General features: G+C 41.0%; 1 non-coding gene across 1 annotated transcript; it reads left to right on the top strand.

The window, feature by feature from the left end:
- The first annotated feature begins 3,033 nt into the window (after nt 1-3,033).
- On the top strand, nt 3,034-3,141 carry LOC130983541 (small nucleolar RNA R71). Its single transcript, XR_009087526.1, has one exon. It is a non-coding gene; the product is annotated as a small nucleolar RNA R71 (small nucleolar RNA).
- The last annotated feature ends 1,506 nt before the right edge of the window (nt 3,142-4,647 follow it).

Raw genomic sequence — 4,647 nt, forward strand, 5'->3', positions numbered from 1 at the left:
TGTGAGGACTTGGTCCAACCTTTGATCAAAGTTGACCCTTCTAGTGTAAGGATGTTCATCTCCTTGCATCATGGGCAAATTGAATGCCAACCTTACACTTTCCGGACTAAAATCCAAGTAATTCCCCCGAACCATAGTAAGATAATTCTTTGGATTCGGGTTCACACTTTGATCATGGTTCTTGGTGATCCATGCATTGGCATAGAACTCTTGAACCATCAAGATTCCGACTTGTTGAATAGGGTTGGTAAGAACTTCCCAACCTCTTCTTCGGATCTCATGTCGGATCTCCGGATATTCACCCTTTTTGAGTGAAAAGGGGACCTCGGGGATCACCTTCTTCAAGGCCACAACTTCATAGAAGTGGTCTTGATGCACCCTTAAGATGAATCTCTCCATCTCCCATGACTCGAAGGTGGAAGCTTTTGCCTTCCCTTTCCTCTTTCTAGAGGTTTCTCCGGCCTTGGATGCCATAAATGGTTATGGAAAAACAAAAAAGCAATGCTTTTACCACACCAAACTTAAAATGTTTGCTCGTCCTCGAGGAAAAGAAGAAAGAAGAGAGTAGAAGAAGAAGAAATGAGGAGAAAGGGAGTGGCTTTGTATTCGGCCAAAGGGGAGAGAGATGGTGTTTAAGGTGTGTGAAAATGAAGGAGTGAAGGAGGGTTTATATAGGAGAGAGGGAGAGGGTTGTTCGGCCATTTGAGGGTGGGTTTGGGTGGGAAAGTGATTTGAATTTGAATGGAGGGGTAGGTGGGGTTTTATGAAGGATGGATGTGAGTGGTGAAGAGAAAGAAGGGATTTGATAGGTGAGGGGTTTTTGGGGAAGAGTTTTTGAGGTGATTGGTGAAGAAGAGAGAGAGTGGTAGGGTAGGTGGGGATCCTGTGGGGTCCACAGATCCTGTGGTGTCAAGGAAAAGTCATCCCTGCACCAAATGGCATTCAAAATCACGTTTTGAGCCATTTCTGGCGTTAAACGCCGGGCTGGTGCCCATTCATGGCGTTTAACGCCAGGTTCTTGCCCTTTTCTGGCGTTTAACGCCAGTCTGGTGCCCCTTTCTGGCGTTAAACGCCCAGAATGGTGCCAGACTGGGCGTTAAACGCCCAACAGCTAACCTTACTGGCGTTTAAACGCCAGTAAGTGCGTCCTCCAGGGTGTGCTATTTTTCTTCCTGTTTTTCATTCTGTTTTTGCTTTTTTCATTGATTTTGTGACTTTTCATGATCATCAACCTACAAAAAAGATAAAATATCAAAAGGAAATAGTTAATTATAAAACATTGGGTTGCCTCCCAACAAGCGCTTCTTTAATGTCATTAGCTTGACAGAGGACTCTCATGGAGCCTCACAGATACTCAGAGCCATGTTGGAACCTCCCAACACCAAACTTAGAGTTTGAATGTGGGGGTTCAACACCAAACTTAGAGTTTGGCTGTGGCCTCCCAACACCAAACTTAGAGTTTGACTGTGGGGGCTCTGTTTGGCTCTGTTTTGAGAGAAGCTCTTCATGCTTCTTCTCTATGGTGATAGAGGGATATCCTTGAGCCTTAAACACAAAGGATTCTTCATTCACTTGAATGATTAACTCTCCTCTATCAACATCAATCACAGCCTTTGCTGTGGCTAGGAAGGGTCTGCCAAGGATGATGGATTCATCCATGCACTTCCCAGTCTCTAGGACTATGAAATCAGTAGGGATGTAATGGTCTTCAACTTTTACCAGAATATCCTCTACAAGTCCATGAGCTTGTTTTCTTGAGTTGTCTGCCATCTCTAGTGAGATTTTTGTAGCTTGCACCTCAAAGATCCCTAGCTTCTCCATTACAGAGAGGGGCATGAGGTTTACACTTGACCCTAAGTCACACAAGGCCTTCTTGAAGGTCATGGTGCCTATGGCACAAGGTATTGAAAACTTCCCAGGATCCTGCCTCTTTTGAGGCAGTTTCTGCCTAGACAAGTCATCCAGTTCTTTGGTGAGCAAAGGGGGTTCATCCTCCCAAGTCTCATTTCTAAATAACTTGTCATTTAGCTTCATGATTGCTCCAAGGTATTTAGCAACTTGCTCTTCAGTGACATACTCATCCTCTTCAAAGGAAGAATACTCATCAGAGCTCATGATTGGCAGAAGTAATTCCAATGGAATCTCTATGGTCTCATTTTGAGCCTCAGATTCCCATGGTTCCTCATTGGGGAACTCAATGGAGGCCAGTGGACGTCCATTAAGGTCTTCCTCAGTGGCGTTCACTGCCTCTTCTTCCTCCTAGAATTCGGCCATGTTGATGGCTTTGCACTTTCCTTTTGGATTTTCTTCTGTGTTGCTTGGGAGAGTATTAGGAGGGAGTTCAGTAACTTTCTTGCTCAGCTGTCCCACTTGTGCCTCCAAATTCCTAATGGAGGACCTTGTTTCAGTCATGAAACTTTGAGTGGTTTTGATTAGATCAGAGACCATGGTTGCTAAGTCAGAGGGATTCTGCTTAGAATTCTCTGTCTGTTGCTGAGAAGATGATGGAAAAGGCTTGCCATTGCTAAACCTGTTTCTTCCACCATTATTGTTATTGAAACCTTGTTGAGGTCTTTCTTGATTCTTCCATGAGAAACTTGGGTGATTTCTCCATGAAGAATTGTAGGTGTTTCCATAGGGTTCTCCTAGGTAATTCACCTCTTCCATTGAAGGGTTCTCAGGATCATATGCTTCTTCTTCAGATGAAGCATCTTTAGTACTGCTTGGTGCATTTTGCATTCCAGACAGACTTTGAGAGATCAAATTGACTTGTTGGGTCAATATCTTGTTCTGAGCCAATATGGCATTCAGAGTGTCAATCTCAAGAACTCCTTTCTTCTGACTTGTCCCATTGTTCACAGGATTCCTTTCAGAAGTGTACATGAATTGGTTATTTGCAACCATTTCAATCAGCTCTTGAGCTTCTGTAGGCGTCTTCTTCAAATGAAGAGATCCTCCAGCAGAGCTATCCAGAGACATCTTGGATAGTTCAGAGAGACCATCATAGAAAATACCTATGATGCTCCATTCAGAAAGCATGTCAGAAGGACACTTTCTGATTAATTGTTTGTATCTTTCCCAAGCTTCATAGAGGGATTCTCCATCCTTCTGTCTGAAGGTTTGGACTTCCACTCTAAGCTTGCTCAATTTTTGAGGTGGAAAGAACTTTGCCAAGAAGGCATTGACTAGCTTTTCCCATGAGTCCAGGCTTTCTTTAGGTTGAGAATCCAACCATGTTCTAGCTCTGTCTCTTACAGCAAAAGGGAATAGCATAAGTCTATAGACCTCAGGGTCTACCCCATTAGTCTTGACAGTGTCACAGATTTACAAGAACTCAGCTAAAAACTGATGAGGATCTTCCAATGGAAGTCCATGGAACTTGCAATTCTGTTGCATTAGAGAAACTAATTGAGGCTTAAGCTCAAAGTTGTTTGCTCCAATGGCAGGGATAGAGATGCTTCTCCCATAGATGTCGGGAGTAGGTGCAGTAAAGTCACCCAGCACCTTCCTTGCATTGTTTGCATTGTTGTTGTTTTCGGCCGCCATGTGTTCTTCTTCTTTGAAGAATTCGGTCAGGTCCTCTAAAGAGAGTTGTGCTTTGGCTTCTCTTAGCTTTCTCTTCAAGGTCCTTTCAGGTTCAGGATCAGGCTCAACAAGAATGCTTTTGTCTTTGCTCCTGCTCATAAGAAAGAGAAGGGAACAAGAAAATGTGGAATCCTCTATGTCATAGTATAGAGATTCCTTGAAGTGTCAGAGGAAAAGAAGGGTAGAAGACAGAAGTAGAAAATTCGAACTTATCAAAGGAGATGGAGTTCGAATTTTGCATTAAGGAATAGTGTTAGTCCATAAATAGAAGGATGTGAGGAGAAGGGAAGTAATTTTCGAAAATTAAGTGAAAGGTTTTGAAAATATTTTTGAAAAACATTAATTGATTTTCGAAAATAAAAGTGGGGAAGAAATCAAGTGATTTTTCCAAAAGATTTTGAAATTAGAAATCAAAAAGATTTGATTGAAAACTGTTTTGAAAAAGATGAGATTGAAAAGATATGATTGGTTTTAAAAAGATGTGATTGAGAAGATATGATTTGAAAAACATTTTTTAAAAAAAAGATTTGATTTTAAAAATTAATTACTTGGCTATCAAGAAAAAATATGATTCAAACATTAAACCTTTCTCAACAGAAAAGGCAACATACTTGAAATGTTGAATCAAATCATTAATTGATAGTAAGTATCTTTGAAAAAGGAAAGAAATTTATTTTGAAAACATTTGATTGAAAAGATATGATTTGAAAAAGATTTGATTTTGAAAAACTTTGAAAACTTGAAAAAAATTTGATTTGAAAACAAAATTCTCCCCCTTGTGCCATCCTGGCGTTAAACGCCCAGAATGGTGCACATTCTGGCGTTTAACGCCCAAAACTATACCCTTTTGGGCGTTAAACGCCCAACCAGGTACCCTGGCTGGCGTTTAAACGCCAGCCTGTCCTTCTTCACTGGGCGTTTTGAACGCCCAGCTTTTTCTGTGCAATTCCTCTGCTGTATGTTCTGAATCTTCAATTCTCTGTGTTATTGACTTGAAAAGACACAAATTAAAAATATTTTTGGATTTTTAATAATAAAGGATAATCAAAATGCAACTAAAAT

This window comes from Arachis stenosperma, chromosome 5, assembly GCF_014773155.1.
Source record: "Arachis stenosperma cultivar V10309 chromosome 5, arast.V10309.gnm1.PFL2, whole genome shotgun sequence".
NCBI lineage: Eukaryota > Viridiplantae > Streptophyta > Magnoliopsida > Fabales > Fabaceae > Arachis > Arachis stenosperma.